Genomic DNA, 19,568 nt, shown 5'->3' on the forward strand with positions numbered 1-19,568 from the left:
AATGTGAATTTATAATCCATCAGCTTTCTTATCTCATCAGCTTATCCAACTTCACAAGAAGCTGGAGCTCTACATAAGGCAAGAGACAGGCTACACCTAGGGTTAACATAAAGAGACGATCACACAAAGTCTATTTAGAATCATCAGGTAACCTAGCAAGCATTTTTTTTCAACTATGGGAAGAAGCTGGAGTACTCAGAGGAAACCTACCCAGGCACAGGGAGAACTTGCAAACTCAACACAGAAAGGCCCATGAGGTTTGAATCAGGATCAGTCTTGCTGTGAAGTGAGAGTACTAACGATTGTGTCACACCTCTTATCACATGTTTTTTGACATGGAATTCATTTCATTTTTAATTTTTTTATTTTATTTTTTGTATTTCAAAGACCTTCACTCTGTGTGGAAATGAAAGCTTGGCTCACCATTGATAAAACAAGTTACATAAGATAAGTCAATTCCTTGCATTTTATTACACGGAGAGAATTATTGTGTTTAAGCTTTCAAGTCCTCTTTTTGAAATTGCAGCATTAGAAAGGAAGAGGCATAGCAAGAGATCATTAGAGTTCTTTGTGACACTGTCTGAGAGTATAAGCTGATTTGATCACTGTGCTGGGAATGTTGGGGAAAATTCAGGTGGTCATGTTTGAAGCCACAGATGGTATGTGAATCTACATTAGTGTGCTCATTGACTTTACGTCGTGTTTTCTTTAACTGGCAGATGGAGCATCAGCATTTAATCTCACGAATAAACTCTGCCATCATGGTCATTTATTACTTGTAATTAGTTGTATCATTTACAACCTCGGCATAAAAGCGGAATGTATCCGCTCTTCTGCGTTGCTACATCTTAGAAATGACTGGAAAAGCAAGAAGGTTGTAATAATTACTGGCTTTAAATTCCAATCACTCACCACAAATTGACAGTCAGAAAGCATGGTGTGATAAACTGATTAAATAATGAGATTATATTGTTATGATTACGCATTAACTCCCCTGTTAAAAATAATCATTAGGGTATTAATTGTTAAGAGATTAACTTCACTGCACACTGATTAAAATAAGTCACCTGCAGGCTTATATTTTTTTCTCTTTTTTTTTTTTCTTTACAAATGAAGACTTTTGGTCAATTACTTGACCTCTTATTGTAGTTTTTAAAAGAGTGCAGTTACACATGCATGCACATGCACAACTTTACTTTATTCAGTCCATTTCCTTTCACAATACAGTGAAATATGAACTGCAAAAAATCATGCAGCATATGAGAAAGATCATCTTCTTACCATAATGGTTGCAAAACAGCTTCTGAATATAACTTTTTTCCCTTTGGTGGACTAATGGAATTGTTCAAATTCTTACAACTAATTAATAAAGAGAATAATATTGGAAAAGTACAAGAAATATTTAGTTTTATCTCCTGCCTTGCCTTGTAATTTTTCACCAGCTTCTGCATCTGTGAATATCTTCCACCTGGAGCTTATCTCCAAAACTGAAGGTGGGCAAAAACCAGCCACTGACAGATTGGGCCTGTCAGCTCTCGAAACATTTGATTGGATTTGGTGGCCACTGTGAGGTCTCTGCTTTCACAAAGTGAACCTGCGCAGGGTTTTCCACAGAGACAGAATGTTCAATAAAGTCCTACTTTCAGCCTTCCCTTGCTCCCTCCTCCCTTATCTGGGAAGCACAACCAGATAAGTGCCTCACCCAACAAAGGCGATAGAGCACTCACACTGTGAATCCATATGTCATGCTGTGTCTTCCACCCCAGAGTTGATAGAGCATCAATTAGACCTCTAGTGTGGGGGGGTTAAATTTTCCTGTAATTGTTATCAATGTGTAATATAGTCCTGAGGGGTTCCTATCAAAGTACCATATTTAATTATGCTGCAATTACAGTGTCGCTGTATCGTCTTTGTTTAATCCCAACTACAATACTGCAAACTATAGGTGCCATTTTTTGCACAGCATGTCATTGATAAACTTTTCTAAGCATTAACTGCACATAGTTGCAAATGTATTCTATATGCATGTATAAGAGGTGTAGTATTTAGTAAACTCAATGCAAACTGAAAGGTTAACTTCTAACTATCTAACTATTTAGATTGGGTCAGTGAATGGGACAGCAGGCATCTGCTTAGATCAGTCAAGGAAAACTTCAAACAGTTTAGGCCTTATTAAATAAATAATTTTGTTCCCTTTTAGTATTTCCTTCCCAAAAAAGCATCTCAAAGACGTCACTCACAAAGTGGTAAACAACTAATCCAGGCTAATCCAGGCGTATATCACTGAGTTATTCTCAGAGAGGCTCATGCTTAATGAATGTCAGCTGCTCTCGGTTTAATTGCATGTTTATTCAGCACTGTCATTTTCATAACATCACGCACCGATTTTTTTAAAAATCTTTTATTTTTTGTTGCTTTGCTTGGTGCACAAAAGCTGCACATTTTTTTTTTAGTCAGTGCTATATCCCCGTGCAATGCAGAATATAAAATGTTAATGAAATGAAACTCTAACTAAGGGCATCAAGAAAAATCTTCTAATTTGTTTTGTAAAAAAATATGGAGGAAAACAAAAGTGTTTACATGGTACCAGGCGATGGAATCTGGGCCACAATAATGAACCAATATATTAATTCAGACAGGCCACTTTTTTAAAGTCTGCTCTAAAACGATTAATTATGATGGAACAGTGGGGGAAAATTCAACTTTTGCACCTCTGAATTTATTGTTTGCCACTTTGACAAAACTTGTTTGTAGCCATTTCAGATTAAATGCAGCCACGGTTAAGAATGCATTGTTTTGTCTTGGTTTCTGGTTGCAGCATGAGGTCTGCTGATCTCGTATTGTCATCGGTGCTATGCTGGAGACAGAAGGTAAGTTTTTATATAGCATCCTGCTGGAGATAAGGAAAACTGTAAATTGTATTGTTCTTATCATAGACTTGGTGGATAAAATGAACAGCTATTTTGCTTTCATTTCGTTTTATTTTATACTTCTATTTTATACGTCTTTATCTACTCTGATAGTCTAATGTCTAGTGATTAGCTGCATTTAAATGCATGCGTGTAACAGTTAATATTCTAAACTAGTACATGGCATTATGACTTTGTGCCTCTGACAGGTGTGGCCAGAGACATTGTGTTTTGGGGCTGTCAGTCCATACAACAGGTTTCCTTACATAAAACATTTATTGAAAAAACCCAATGCAACATTAACATCAAAAGGTTCGATGCCAGAATGGAAGAAAGAGCCTAAATAGTTCATCTGGGTCTGTTTTTGTAGCCTTGAAGACCAAGGAGAGCTGCATCAGCTGACCCTCCCTTGTAAGGCAATTATTGAAAACTTCCTTGGAGACAGTGGGAGGGGCCTGAGAGACTGCAAGATGAACTCATTAGATGATTTTGATGATTAAAATGCAAAAACAAAACTAAAGAAATGTGGTGCATGCCAATTAAATCGTAATCTTCACTATGGTTATATATCCTGTGAGTCTGGAGAGCCCGTGCAGTCTATAACTTCACTGGTTGTCAGAGGCATACAACTGCAAGGCACTAATTATGGTTGTTGTTTGTAAACAATTTACAGTGTGTGTATTTCAGAAATGTTCCTGGGATATTGAGAGGAATGTTACTTGTCAAAATTTCAATTACCATCTAACTCACAGCAGGCACTGCCCTCCTCTACTCTGTCTCATATGTCTCTATGGCACATTGTTGTTATGAGGAATGCATTATTCAGTGCAGCAGTTGGTTACTGAGTGTTGATCCAAGACTCCATTTCCTGTTCTAGATTTGTTTATTCAAATGTGACAGTTGTGAAAAAGCTGTCTTAACGCTCTGCAACTGAAGGTCTGAGTAGATTACAAGATTAGACGATATAGAGATGTTCCTGTCTCTGTACTGTCAGCTCCTATAAGACAGATTAGTCACATACTGTTATGTTGTGAAAGCTTCATAGACCACAGTGACCTTTCCTTATTTCTTTAGCAATTACACAAACCACAGATATGTAATACCTACTTTTATTTTAAATGAATATAGGCCTCGATCTTTAATACCATATGTGTACACATATTAGTGAATGAGGACAAAGAAATGAGCAGAAAATGGGAATACATTCAAATTTGTTTGCAGACATCAGGAATAGGCTATGTGCACATTTCTCTAAATAGAAAAATATGGTTGTCTTGAGGTGTATGGAGTAAGCAGTAAAGTTGGAGAAAACCATGACTGAGGTGGATGCTGCAAGGCACACTTCTCTAAAGTGCTGCAATAATTGATGCGCTGAATGTAAGCCATCAGTCATCATTATTTGTCTTCTGAGACTGAACTGGGGCTTAGGTAAAAAAAGAATTTGGATTGAAATAAAACAAACAACAACAACAAAACCAAAACAGAGAAACAGAATAATGGACCAGAAGATAAAAACATTTATATGTAGGAGGGTGGCCTGACATGTGGTGGAAAGGAATCAGTTCCAGCAAGGACTTTCAACAACATGTAATTTCTTAAACATAGTCCAATCGGTGTAACGTTTATATTTTGTTGAAGAAAAAAAAAGGCGATGCAAACAAACTTTTTCCCAGCTATTTTAAACTGTAGGCCAGTGTGATGCTGGGATGGAGTGGCCACTATCCATATATTCCACTGTCCAAGAATGTGATCGACATGCCCACTTATTGACTTGCTAGGTTGTCTACAACCAGCTTCAGTGAAGCATTTATATATATGTATATATAATATAGGATTTTTATCAAAAATGTCACCTTAACATTAGGCATTCAACTGACTAACAGTTCAGTTCAAAGACACTGAACTAAGTCTTGGTGAGCCTGAATTGCTGCCCCTCCAGTTCCATCATTGGTTGTGTGTCCTGTAGCTGGCAGACAAGTTGCTGCTCTGTTCCAGATGGTAAAGGAATGTAATGTGCTATTGCAATGTTGTGAAGGACACAGCATGCCAGAATGATCATGCATACCTTTTCAGGGCTGTAGAGTAACCCCAGCTGTGTCCAAACACCTCCAATGACCCTTGAGCTGCCTAAAGTGTGCTGCGTTATGGTGCAAGGAAGTGTTTGTAGCAGAATCTCTCGAGTAGTCATGGGTTTAGCAAATCAGGTCAGGCCAGGTTTGTCAGATAAAAATATGGCAAAGAGAATCCAGTGTTTAGAATTAGTAAATTACATACTGCAAAAGACTTTCTGTGTTTGGTTTCCACCTTCTCAAAGCCATTGTAGGTTCTCTCTGTGTGCTGTGGCCTGTCCATCAGTGCAAAGACACGATTGTTGGATTCATCTGTGATTCTAAATTGGCCGTAGATAAAGATGTGAGCGTTTGCTTGTCAGTCTGTTTGTGTTAGCCCCGTGATAGACGGGGTTGACCTGTGCAGGCTGTACACTGTTTTATGACAGGTTGGCTCCAGGCCAGATCGCCCATGAACCTAAGGTGAATAAGTGCTTTAGAAAATGTATTCATATATTTTATTAAGTAGGCAGACTGAGCACAAACACATGGGTGCAGTACATTTCTCCAATAATTTCTGGCACTCGAGCAATGTCATGGAATTCCCTCTTAATGTTGCTCATCACAAGGAAATTAAATATGCTTGGACAAAGTCCTGATGATGATTTTAAAACCTTTGGAATTGAATAGTTCAGGGAATACTACAAGATCTGCGCTTTCCCTCTGGAAAAAAGCTATTGGGTTAGCGTGGTCTGTCTGAAGACTTGAATGTTGTTCCAAGGAGTTGTGTAGCTGCTGCAAAACTTCTCTTGGCAGTCAGGGATTTCTGACAAGCCATTTGTTACACTTCAAAATTTGTTATGTTGGTCTCTGAAGATGGATCTCCTGAAGGCGTGGGCTGCAATATATTCCAGCAAGGCTAGATCTGCCTTCATAACACCTGCTTGTGTTGGAGTCATTTATACACCCTCTCTGCCTAGGCTATAAAGTAACCAGTTGGTTACCAACTGCATATATTTAATTTTATGACACTACAAATTAGCAAGAGTTCCTCAGAGTAGACTGGAACGCTCCTATATTAACATTAAATATTTTAATAGGAAGAAAACTGCAAATATATATTGGATATTTAATAGGATGCACTTGGGCAATTAATCCAAATAATTTAGTAAATTACGAGCTATTCTATGTATTCATTATGTGCTTTTCTTGTGTTACAGCTGGTATGTGACTAATTTATATGCATTAAAACTATAATAGATTACTTAGATATGGTTGGGTAAAATTGGATCCCTTGGCAGACGTCAGTGTAGGAAAATGAAAGGAATTTAACTTAATAAAGGAATTTAGAGATTTTCGCAGTTGCCATTTTGTGTTTAAAATGTATATTCAGAAACAAATGTTTTTCTTAGTTGACCAGACAGCTGTGAGCAACACAGACAAGATTTGCAAATCTAAAGTTTGATATCTGCATCTGTCTGTCCACTGAACAAGTTGTGCTGACTCTGCATCCAAAAGAAGTTGCTCATTAAGAGTCCCACCCCTCGTGAGAGATACTGGCTCTATGCTACACTACATCCTCAGCAATAGTAAAACTGCCAGCACAGAGTGGAGAGTTATTTCCAGAGCTAATGGGATCCAGACACTTTTATCTAGAGGTTTTATCAGTTGATTAACTAATGCATTGTTCTTCGTCAAGATGTAGCGAGTTGGTTCCGTCACCCTGGGATGAAGAGGTCAAGGCAAGGTGAGATCCAATCAGGCCAACAGCACTGTCCCAGGCTGGAGGGTCCTGGTGTAATTACACTCTCCAAGATGCCTGGTGAAGTTACAGATAAGGTGTGGGCATTGTTAGGGGACGTTGGGAAGCCTTGTCTACACAAACACATTGTTTCACATTTTTCATGTTAATTGCATTGTCAGGATTTGGTGTTGCTTTGCATCATAAGCTTAAAGTTTCAAGGTGACTTTTTGTGCTTTAAGATTGTGGTGTGGAAAGCCTAGGGTGATAAATCCAAGCCTCTTGTGATCATTGTTAAGGCGCTTATATGTGTATTTTAACTTTCTGAGGTCTAAGACATCACCATTGATGACCAACACCCCAAGCTATGAACTCTAACCCTGAATTTTGGATAACCGCAAAAAGTAAATAGTTTATTTTCTTTCTTTGTATGCTGAATGCCAATACATCAGAGAGCATTTACAAAAATTAACTTAAAGTTAAGAAATATTTATCTTTAACAGGAACGTTTTTTTTTCTATTTTCCTTTTTCTTTTCAATTTCTTTGGTTGTCAAGTTGTTTTTATAGCTGTTATTGTTTTGGAAAACGTTTTACGCATTTTGTCCTATGTTTGTTTTCACTGTTAAGTGTTCATGTTACGCTTTGATTTTGGTATTATATAAAAAGAAGTTACGAAACAAAGTTCCTCTCTGAAAGATCGGTGTTTGAGTGTGCATTTAACACGAGATAGAAATATGAAGTATGATATAGCTTGGGATGCTTCCAAGAACGCTTTCCACCATTTATGTTTTTACTGCACGCATGCAGATTGCTTCATTGTCTTGTACTAGTTCTAGAGCCTTGTATGGAATAGACAACAGCAAGGTTTCTGTTTGTCCCGTGTCTCGTTGCACACAGCACATCCATTAAAATGAAGACAATAAGTGCACAAAAATAATTTCTGTTGGTCTGTTATGAAACAAAAGTGGTTTTTGATCAATTATTTAAAAAAGTAAACACGTATTATTGAATGGTACCTCCTATTATTCTATCAACATGCTGTCTCTGCCCTTTATTTCCATTAAGTTGTATCGTGTGAGCCATTGGATGTTGAATTAAAACATTTCTGAATTTTGGTAACCCTTTTTTTGTGTGACTAAAAGTAGAGACTGGAGCAGTCAGCCCATTAAAAAGACAAAACCATAACCGGCCATTAAAACTATTAGAAAAAATATAATTGAAGAATATCTCTGCGGTCAACATGAACTTTGAATATCCATTAACCGAAAGCATATCACTAATCAAATTTCTGATGCATGTGAAATTGAATTACACATATGCCGAAGATCAGCATTATTTCCGACCAGTGAGAGGCTCATAGTGTCCAGGTCATCCTTCTCACTCCCCCCGTCTCAAGGCCCAATGCAGCAGAGTAAATTTGTATCCTCTTGTGCATTGGCGTGTCTGATTGGTAGATCAAGTTTTATGTCCCCCTGTCTGTGACTCTCATTGAATTACCGCCATGTGGGCTGAGCAGCTGTTCCTGCTGGTCGCAGCAGGCTGCTGTCGTTAATTGAAGCGTAATGGGCTCAACAGCAGGGAAGGTCAGACAGAGCGCTCTGCTGATGCACAGCCCCTGTCTGATCATATATACAGTATACCGAGAAACTTTTTAACTCCTCTCCTGTGTTACACCTCCGCCAACCAGACATGTGAGTCAACTGTTATCTTAATGCATAAGTAATACTAAAATTGCATTTCTTTCTTTGCGAAGCAGGTTTACCTTAAGCATGTTAACTTAATAATACTCAATGAAAAGAATATAGTGGACAGGATTTTCTTTTTGCTGTGATAACCTTTTGTTCAGCAACCTGATTTGATTTAAATGCGGAACAATTTGGTCTGCAATTTAACATTTCTTTGTTTTCTCTCCTCTTAGTCTGGTTTTCTTGCAGTTCGTGTAGAACTCTTTAACACAATACTACCTCAAGATACGTTCACACTGCAGGTCTTTATGCTCAATTCCAATTTTTTTGATCAAATCGGATTTTTTTGTCCGCTCGTTCACACTACAAATAAAATGCGACAGCAAACGCGGTCTAGTGTGAACGCTCAAAGCGGCCCGCATGCGCAAAAGAAGACGTCACCCACAACGCGCTCTGTTTAGACCCAGATATGTCTGTGAAGGTTCTCAGTCATCCAGGTCATCGTAGTCAAAGGAGCTTGCAAAGAAAAGCGTCTGGACTTCAGACACCAGCGAGGGAGGATAAGAAGGACAGACGCAACAACATTGTCATCCCCTATGTAGCCGGTGTATCAGAGAAACTCAGGAGGGTTTTCTCCAAGCATGACATCCCAGTGTACTTCAGACCCAGCAACACACTCAGACAAAAACTGGTTCACCCGAAAGACAAAACGCCAAAACACAGACTTAACAATGTGGTGTTTGCTGTACAGTGCAGCGAGGAATGCTCAAACCTCTACATTGGAGAGACCAAACAGCCACTTCACAAGCGCATGGCACAACACAGAAGAGCCACCTCCACAGGACAAGACTCAGCTGTCCAGCTGCATCTTAAGGATAAAGGACACTCTTTCGAGGATGCCAATGTTCACAGTTTGGACAGAGAGGACAGATGGTTTGAAAGAGGAGTGAAAGAAGCATCTATGTCCACTGTGAGCGACCATCTTTGAACAGAGGTGCTGGTTTACGACACCAACTCTCTGCCATCTATAATCCAGTTTTGAGATCCCTTCCCAGACACCTTAACGCCCACTCACACCCTGGGCCATCTGACCTCAGGAATTCGCATGATAAGGTGGGGCCAGGTTTCACAATGAGCTCACCCGAAACTCTGGCTGATTGGGACCCACACACAGTTCCACACCTTGGCTCAGGCGATTAGAGGATCATCAGGGGGTCCTTTTGTCCCTCTGTGGGGGGAAACTCCCACCAGGTTTATATCTGGGACTCTCCACCATTTGACCTTAGAACTGAAGAAGCTTCTCGGATGAGAGGTGAAACGTCTTCAAGTAACTTAAAGAAGTCCAGATGCTTTTCTTTGCAAGCTCCTTTGACTTTAGACCCAGAGCAAACAGTATTGTTTGACAGATGGCCATTATTATAAAGACTTCGGACTTTACACTTCCCAATTTTTGCTTTAAGTTATTTGTAAATAACCTAATAATTATCCTTATTTTCTGTTTTAGAAAGGAGCGGTGCTTATATATTATATGTGTTATATATAATATGTTATATATTTATATAAATCTTTGCGTATACTAACCTTGATTTGCTTGATCTTTATGTTGGGTGTCCAATCTCAGAAGACAGTTTGCTCCAGCAATAGCATAGCCATTCATCTCAGTGCTCACACCTCAGAGCACCATGAATTATCCTCCGAGCTCTATTTATGTTTGAGGATTCAAAAAAGATTTCATGGATCACTGGCAGGAGATCAGAGAGGCAGTTTTATGAATCACAGAACCACAATCCTATTGAACACAGTGCAGTTATTGCAGGCATTGTTTGGCTACTTGAAACTGATTCTGTATTGTGCCGCTGACATTCTGAGGTTCTCCTTACAACAATAGTTGCTTTGATGAAATATCCTACGAAATCTTGATTGTATTGCAAACCAGGATTTGTGACGTTGTGGGGCATCCTGGTTTAAGTTGAACTGGAGATGTAGATTTGGTGTGTTTATGGGTATGGATGAGTCCCATATCCCACTGTGCTGCTGGAAGTCAAGTGGGAATATTTTAATCCTTTTTTTTCTTTTTATCCTGCTTCCTTAGTGAGATTCTTAGATGCTTGACCATGACCTAGTTTAAAAATGTATGTCAACTGAAGAAAACTATAAGCTGTGTTTCTGATTGACCTTATGTCTCTAGCTCAAGTTGAATCTTCCTGACTGAGACCAAGAAATGTTACATTTCGTCAGCTAAAAATCTTTCTTTTTCTCCTCTTTCTGATTTGAGGTTATGTTGAAAACATTTCTCTGTTGCCAAAAGTTATAAGGCTATAGGGTAGAAAGGTCTACTTTTCCCCAAAGTAATCAGAGATATGTAACTGCACATTGTTTAATGCTTAAAATAATAATGACACATCTGAAAGGTTTTGACTAAACCTGATGAACTTTTTACATTATTTTTTGGCACATTCTATCCTATTAAACAAACCCACAAGGCTGTAATAACAAGTAGGGGGAAAAAAAGCTCAGCTAAATGATCTTTCCTTTGTGTTTTAAACTCTCCGTTCCTGTTCAATTTGTACAGCTGCTTTTACATTTTGTCAACAATATCTATCCATTTCATAGCTGGATAGTGTAGGGATATTCACAGTAATTACATGTACATGCAATTTCACGGCAGAAGCCAAGTACAAATCAGTTTGAACTCCTCTGGGTTGTTCAGTAAAGTGGTGCAACATGCTTGGCCTTTTGTAGAGGAATGTATTTCCATTATTTGGCAAGAAATTCAGCGAATTTAAAGATGACGCGACTTAGCAATTCATAATATCTTTTACAAAGGTTACGCTCTTATTAACGCATTTTGACTTATTAAATTCTTTCATCAGATAATGAATGCAAGCACAAACAGATACAAGCTTCCATCCTTCGTCCATCTTAACATCTCGTTAAACCATTGCAGACGTATTCGTTAAATGAAATGACAAAGTAAAGGTCATTTTGAAGTTGCGTTGCCAATCATAATACAATGATCTTTATAAAACAACTTGTGTATTTTCATTCTTCTGGTATAGTATCAAAGCAATGCTGTACTGATGTGTCATTTTCGCTTGTTGTTACACTGAAAATGCTTTATTTTGCTTAGTATTCTGTTTCTGTCCTTTATGCTCTCAAAATGGAGGGAAAAAACAACTGGCCTGTCTTAGAGTAGAATTGGTGTACCACTTCCTAAATCCTAATCCCGATCAGGTTGAGTGGAGTTTCTTTTGATTTCTTTTGATTGTGTGTGTGTATATATATATATATATATATATATATATATATATATATATATATATATATATATATATATATATATATATATATATATATATATATATATACACACAGTGGGGCAAAAAAGTATTTAGTCAGCCACCGATTGTGCAAGTTCCCCCACTTAAAATGATGACAGAGGTCAGTAATTTGCACCAGAGGTACACTTCAACTGTGAGAGACAGAATGTGAAAAAAAAATCCATGAATTCACATGGTAGGATTTGTAAAGAATTTATTCGTAAATCAGGGTGGAAAATAAGTATTTGGTCACCTCAAACAAGGAAAATCCCTGGCTCTCACAGACCTGTAACGTCTTCTGTAAGAAGCTTTTCTGTCCCCCACTCGTTACCTGTATGAATGGCACCTGTTAGACCTCATCATCTGTATAAAAGACACCTGTCCACAGCCTCAACCAGTCAGACTCCAAACTCCGCCATGGCCAAGACCAAAGAGCTTTCGAAGGACACCAGGAAAAGAATTGTAGACCTGCACCAGACTGGGAAGAGTGAATCTACAATAGGCAAGCAGCTTGGTGTGAAAAAATCAACTGTGGGAGCAATCATCAGAAAATGGAAGACATACAAGACCACTGATAATCTCCCTCGATCTGGGGCTCCACGCAAGATCTCATCCCGTGGGGTCAAAATGATCATGAGAACGGTGAGCAAAGATCCCAGAACCACACGGGGGGACCTGGTGAATGACCTGCAGAGAGCTGGGACCAAAGTAACAAAGGTCACCATCAGTAACACACTACAACGGCAGGGAATCAAATCCCGCAGTGCCAGACGTGTTCCGCTGCTGAAGCCAGTGCATGTCCAGGCCCGTCTGAAGTTTGCCAGAGAGCACATGGATGATACAGCAGAGGATTGGGAGAATGTCATGTGGTCAGATGAAACCAAAGTAGAACTTTTTGGTATAAACTCAACTCGTCGTGTTTGGAGGAAGAAGAATACTGAGTTGCATCCCAAGAACACCATACCTACTGTGAAGCATGGGGGTGGAAACATCATGCTATGGGGCTGTTTTTCTGCCAAGGGGACAGGACGACTGATCCGTGTTAAGGACAGAATGAATGGGGCCAAGTATCGTGAGATTTTGAGCCAAAACCTCCTTCCATCAGTGAGAACTTTGAAGATGAAACGAGGCTGGGTCTTCCAACATGACAATGATCCAAAACACACCGCCCGGGCAACAAAGGAGTGGCTCCGTAAGAAGCATTTGAAAGTCCTGGAGTGGCCTAGCCAGTCTCCAGACCTCAACCCCATAGAAAATCTGTGGTGGGAGTTGAAAGTCCGTGTTGCTCGGCAACAGCCCCAAAACATCACTGCTCTTGAGAAGATCTGCATGGAGGAATGGGCCAAAATACCAGCTACTGTGTGTGCAAACCTGGTAAAGACCTATAGTAAACGTTTGACCTCTGTTATTGCCAACAAAGGTTATGTTACAAAGTATTGAGTTGTATTTTTGTTATTGACCAAATACTTATTTTCCACCCTGATTTACGAATAAATTCTTTACAAATCCTACCATGTGAATTCATGGATTTTTTTTTCACATTCTGTCTCTCACAGTTGAAGTGTACCTCTGGTGCAAATTACTGACCTCTGTCATCATTTTAAGTGGGGGAACTTGCACAATCGGTGGCTGACTAAATACTTTTTTGCCCCACTGTATATATATATATATATATATATACACATACTGGTTGCAGCTGCTTCCGCATAACCAAAGCATAAAACCATGCATTGAAGGTAGTAATAAAGTATTGTACAGCTTTCAGCTATGTGGTTATGTTGTATACTTTCAACATTTGACATTTTTTCTAGTTAAAAAAATAATCTAATTTAATATGCATCTTTAAAATAATGTTTTATACCAACACTTTCAAGACTGTGATTGCACAGATCTTACTTTACAATACCACAATACCCTGAGTTCAGCATGGCACCATTTATGAAGATGTCACTTGTTCTTTTCTGCCCTTAAAATGCACACTAGTGCTGATGTAAGTCCTCCTTATTGTATGCTTGGCTCAACAAGCTGCTGGGTTTAGCAGTTTTATTCACTGTCATTTTCCCTAAGCTAGACCTAAGCCATCATTTCTCTGTGTCAAAGCACTTTTGAATTGAATTACAGAAATTCCTTATCCCTCACCCAGTTTTACACACAGAATAAAAGGCTGACAGCTGCCTGTCAAACCAAGTGCTTTGCACATTGTGACTAGAACAAGATTGAAGAGGTCTGGAATACAGAAAGCCACTTTTGAACTCTATCCATGTTTTTTTTATTAGTTTTTTTTTTCCGTCATGAATCTTTCTGAAAAGATAAGACGCAACACTGCACTTCTAGCTCTGGTCTGTACATTGACTTATTTCAATATATTTTTCGAAGATAAAGAGAGGCAAAACTGTTCATATTAAAATAGCTGGATGTTGCATTATACCTCTGCAAAATCATGGCAGTCCGTTTCTTCTCACTCTGCGCTCAGACCTTTCCGCTCTCTACCTCTGCAAGAAAGCTTGGTCATATTTGCTCACAAGTTCTTGTCATCATTGTCAAGTCTGAAACTTTAGTACTAGGTTTAGTAACTTTACAGACACCCAGTGGCTTCCTGGATCAACCTTAACCATGCTTTCTGTAAAAGATTGCACAACCCCACGAAACTTCAGCTGCTGGCACTCTTCTCTGCTCCTACTCTGCTTTTTGACCGCTAGCAGCACATTCAGCTGAACTGTGAATGACCTTTCTCTTTAGTTATCATTGTATATCCAAATATACTCAAAATCACAACACAACATCTTTAATTATTTGCGAACTGATTATGTCAAACAATATCAGGTTAGGAAAAAAAAACAGTGACCACCTGGTAGGAAATTTACTGGAGCTGATTGGCGAGAAATATATTAGACTGGAAACATCATCTTTTTTTTACCAAAAACAGACACCTCCACAAGGAAAAATGAGAACAGCTATACGGGACTGCTTGGAAAATATATGTACATGAGCACAGAGAGTAAAAGAGGCGAACACAAGGCTGACACCAGCTGACACTTGGCAAAATGCAAGTATGATGCAATAGCGTCATGGACATGCTAATTAGTGCATGATGCCATTCAAGCATGCTTTTGCAGTTTTTTATTTAACTTCTAAAACATGGAGTGAGGGTGTGCATTTTTAAATAGGGAGGGAACTAGATGATAATGTCCCGCTTGGTTGTGATTTGAGTAATTTGGAACACATACGCCTCACATGCCAAATAAGCCCAAGCTGAACTCAATTTAAGAAAGACACAAAAAAAACCAACTTTATAACTGTTAATTTGTGAAAATTTAAAGAGCCTCAGCTGTGGGAAAGTACAAATGAGAACTGCACGAGGCCATTTGGAGATTACATCTTCTGTCACTTCTTGCAGCGCTTCTTCATCAGATCATGGAGTAAACATAACAGAAAAATCAGTCAGACTTTATCATGGTAGCTGTGTGTCAGAGTTAATTAGATCACTGTGTTTTTAGCCTTAAAGCTATTTTGCTAATGACAATATCAAAAAACAGTGTCGTGGTAACAGTCGATGAGGTCAGTTACAGAGCAGATGTAGTTTGTGGGTACACCGTGTTCTGTCAGGACAAGCTAAGAGTTACTAATATACATACATTTAATTCATATTACAGAAAGAGTGTTGTCTTTTGTGCGATATTATTTTGAGTGTTTTTAGAAATGTCATTATTCCTGAAAGACTGTATTTTTCTACATTACAGCTCACACTTGGCATATTGTAAAAATAAAGTCTGGGAAAACTGTTAGACTGGAACAAAAGGCTGGAGTCGCTCTGCAGCTGCAGCGGCAAAGAAACTGCAGGAGGCCACAGCTCTATGTTGGTCATAAACTGAATACTGTCTTCAAAGTTGCGCAACTCCTTCATACACCAAAAAAAGCATGTGCACATTTGCCTTTGGGCACTTTCTTTAGCTCAGCATGCATATCCAAGACTTTTGCTAACCAAGCCAGATGACTTCCTGTAGCCTCTGCGCACACTTGAGAATGATAAGACTGAAGAAACATATGGTTCCTTTAGAAAGCTTGTGTATCCATAGTTTAAACTGTTTTTCTCTATGAGTAGTTCATTTTTTGGAAAAGTGTGACAAAAAGAAAATTGTATTAGTTTGTACTAGAATTAATAGCAGTATAAAAGCTTTATTAAAGCTTTTTACCATTGACTTATAAAAATGAATAATTGTGTTTAGTTTGATAAGTGTGTTTGTGGCTGCAGACATGAAAGTTTATATTGTTTATGCGACTTCAATTCATCTGGCTTCAATTACTATTTCTTTTCTCGGTTTAAGTGAGGGTATGATAAGTGTGGTCATCTTATTTGTTGTCTAGTTAATCAGCTACAATCGTGAAGAAGAACGTTTTCATGGATGATGCATGGACTGTATTTTCTACTGCTGCAAAATACTTAACTATATAAAACATGATTTATAGCTGGGTTAGACTTAAAAGCTTGATGCAGTTCATCCAGGATGATGTAATGATGTTGCATTAAAAGATACACTGATATTTCAACACAGTAGTAGAAGTAATATTATGTTATTATTTACTTTTATCTTTTATATAATTAAATTTTTACAAAGGTAATTTACTTTTGCTCGGTTGTGGTTGTATTAGAATTCCACAAGTCCACAAGACCAGTTCTAATTCTAAAATTGATTTAATCACTTTTTAAAGTAGTTTTTTTTTCAATTACATTGATTTATTTAATCATGAGCTTTTATTTCCACATGCCCAGTGTTAACAAAGACACAAAATCTTATGTTTTCACAGACTGAATGATAAAAAAAACTGTTAAAAGTATGAGCAGTATCTAGCTACCTTATATGAAATCGCCTAAAAAAAACAGTTGAAACAGCAAATGCAAATGTTATTTTTATAACAGGTCATAGAGTGTGCATACATTCACAGTCACAGATATGCACAATCTGTGTTGTATGCATTGTTTTGTGCTTTCAAGTGCTGGAACAAAGTTTGGCCTGGTTTTCTGTTTCACTGTCACGTTGACGTTATCTCTGAAACTGTACACGGCGCTGTTCAAAATAGTCATAATAAAATTATTTATAAACATGATCCAGAACGAGATAGAATAGATGCATGAGATAACTGACACCAATCGCAAACATAAACAATTTAAGCATTTGTGCATTTGTGTGTGAAAGTATATTTTAAAATGTGTAAATTGTAACGTCTATTGATTTTGAAGAATGCTTAACAACTGCAAAAACATCATCACAATCACAATCCACTTACTCTTGCAAATGAGATTCGGCTATAGCGAACGCTAAAGTGTGCTTAGGGAGCACAGTAGCCAATCATGTACGAGGGAGAGTTGAATTATTCAATGTACACTTTGCAGCCATTACAATCATCTCTGATTATTGTGCATTCTTCGAAAGTCTACAGCGGGTGAATACAACTCTATCGAACAGCCTCCCACTCGGCAAAGAGCTTCATTGTTATTGCCAAAACAAAGTAGGCACTTATTTCGTTTCATGCCATACCCAACATAAACACCCAAGGAGTGAGTGACAAATTGCCTCTCGAGTCTATGCTGATCAGCCTGGTGCGGCACTAACACTTGCGAGCGACATCAGTTATCCTAATGGTGAGCTGATAGCACTGGCTTTTTTCCAGTGGACATGGCTGCCTGTCAGATCTGAGTCAAACATTTGAAAATAATAGCTTTCTTTTGTTCAGCAAACCTGACATTGTGCATGTGGCACCACATTTTACACACCTATTCCTTTCTAGGATTTCTCTTTATTACTTTGAATCTTTTATTTGTTGGCCTGTAGATAAAAATCAGATGTGTAGGTGCTTAAGCTGAATTTTATGTAGCAATTAAAATTAAGAAATCAGCGAGGGGAAATGCAGCAGCTGTCTCGTGACCAGAGCTCTTCCCTTATATCCAGACTCACAAAGAAAACTGGATCAATATAAGGTTAAGGTTTAATCCCTGGAACACCCGCCAATCAATACAGGAAGTCAGCCATTTGAGTGCTTTTCTTCTGTGTGGAACCATAATTCCCAGTAAGAGACTCTGGGCCAGCCTCCCCATCTTCTGCCCTCCTCTTTTCCATCCATGGCTGCGCTTTGATAATCCATACAGCTACAGGCTGTCTTTATCTATTGTCCTGAGCCCTTATCTCTTGGCACAGTACTGGTGCCACCTTAAAGCACAAAATGTCAACTTGTTCCCCCTCACATCCCTAAATGTGAACTTTGAGTTCTGACGCAGTGGAGCTTATAGAGGACACTTCAAAAACTGTGAGTGTTTGAGCGGTTGTGTCTGCGTGCGTGCGTGGAACTGCGCTCACCTAACGACTTTCTGTTGTTGAAGATTTACTTTACTTGTGTTTGATGGCAGGGAAATTTGAATATGTTGTGCTCTTGGGCAGGTGCTTTAATGTTTTTTAAAAAACTGAATGTTTCTAAATGGCAAACCCCATATAATGTGTTTTTATTAAGTGTGAAATCATCGTCTTTGTTTCAGTCCCACTCGCAGTTTTGGAGTGATGCACATGACGGCATTAATAAACACAATAATTCATTGCATAAAAATGATCTCATTGTTTCAAATATGTAAATAGCACAGTGTGAGGGAAAAAAAACATAGTGGCGTGTGACTGGGTTATTAGCGCTGTCGTCAGTGTTGATGGGTTTGGAAAGGTCAGTGAACAAAGTGAACATAATGTTCTGACATTTAGATCTGAGAGGGGGGGAGATAATAATAATGTTTTTGATGACTCAAAATACAAAAATTATCCCTTTATACAGGAGCTAAATCCTTGTCTTAGGCTCTGTTTAGGTACTGATACTAATTCCTATTTTTTGTAGTCTTACAGATCTTATTTTGAACATTTGTAATCTATTTGTCCTTTGACTTGTTCCCAATGACAAAAAAAACTCTTTGCAACATCTTGACTCTGAAAATATCAAATTCAAAGATGAATTTCACCTGCAGTGGAGCAGCTTTCCTCTTTAGCTGATTTTGGCCAATTGCAGGATTGAGCATATGACAGAGTATTGTTTGATATATTCATAGACACTAAAACCAGCAAAGCCTGTTTTTTTTTGTTAACTGTTAACACTGATTTAATTTTTGCAAAGAAAATCAAATCCTGTGTCAAACTAGAACGCTACATTTTCAGTTTCCTCTTTCACACAGCGTGCAACCTCTTCTTTCCTCAACACACTGGAACATTTTGACATTTTTTTTACACCACCCCAGATTACCACTTACAAAAAAGAACACACTTCCCATCGTCACCACTTATCACAAGAAGCAGGCTTTTAATTTCACCCATGGTTCCCCTCTTCTCCACGTTTTTTCCCCTCTGTATAATTGACTTTTTACAGGTTTCAACCATCTCTGGACATCTTCTGCAGGCTAGGCAGGTATCAGCTCCTCCTCTACCTCTACTACACACACAAACATACACTTGGACACACACAAACACACACTTGGACACACGCAGATAAATGCACACAGCTCTCAGTACATTAACAGTTATTTTCCAGGGTAACATTCGTGGCTTCAGGGTCCAGGTGTCGCTGCAGCTGCTGACCCATGTTATCAGCTAACCTCAGCAACCAGGCCTCCTCGAAATTAATCCTGACGCTGTCACGCTACTTCTCTTGCTCACACTGATGGCTCCCTTTCTGTGCGACAATCCCCTCCGGATCCTAAGCAGTCGGGACTCAGACACGCTCACCTGCATACCCTAGTCCCACGAGATGTGCCTATCAATTGAAAAGGGGAGATGGAGTGACCAGGATTACAGCCACGGCTGAGATAATTATAAACTTTTTTAATGAAGGGGCGGTG

The 19,568-nt window shown here is 38.7% G+C and overlaps 1 protein-coding gene across 1 annotated transcript in view; it reads left to right on the forward strand.

Annotated features, from left to right (window-relative positions):
• Positions 1–19,568, forward strand: part of thsd7ba (thrombospondin, type I, domain containing 7Ba) — a 196,442-nt gene that overhangs the window by 18,901 nt on the left and 157,973 nt on the right. The window lies entirely within an intron of this gene.

This window comes from Neolamprologus brichardi, chromosome 16, assembly GCF_056152115.1.
Source record: "Neolamprologus brichardi isolate AB-2024 chromosome 16, ASM5615211v1, whole genome shotgun sequence".
In the NCBI taxonomy this organism is placed as follows: Eukaryota; Metazoa; Chordata; class Actinopteri; order Cichliformes; family Cichlidae; genus Neolamprologus; species Neolamprologus brichardi.